Here is a 379-nt window from a genome sequence, read left to right on the forward strand (position 1 = left end):
TCTAGATAGAGAGAGGGGGGCCCCCTATCTGTACCCTCATAGTTAAGGGGGCGGGGGCCCCCACTGTACCCAGGTAGGGGGCCCCCCTTCTTAAACCCTCAGCGGTTGCAGGGGGCCCCCCATTGTACCCACACAGCTGAGCGGGGGCCCCCACTGTACCCTCAGAGTTTAGTGGGGGCCCCCTGCTAGGGGGCCCCCGCTAGGGGGCCCCTGCTAGGGGGCCCCTGGTGGGGGGCCCCTGGTACAGGGGGGCCCCCCACTGTACCCATAGAGGGGGGGCCCCCCCTGCTGTACCCTCTGCTGTTTGCTGCAGAGGAGACGCCGAGGGGGCCCCCCAATTGTTTTATGGAGGAAATTTATTATATTTATATTTTTATAT

This window comes from Eimeria mitis, genomic scaffold (assembly GCF_000499745.2).
Source record: "Eimeria mitis Houghton genomic scaffold, Emh_scaff2069, whole genome shotgun sequence".
NCBI lineage: Eukaryota > Apicomplexa > Conoidasida > Eucoccidiorida > Eimeriidae > Eimeria > Eimeria mitis.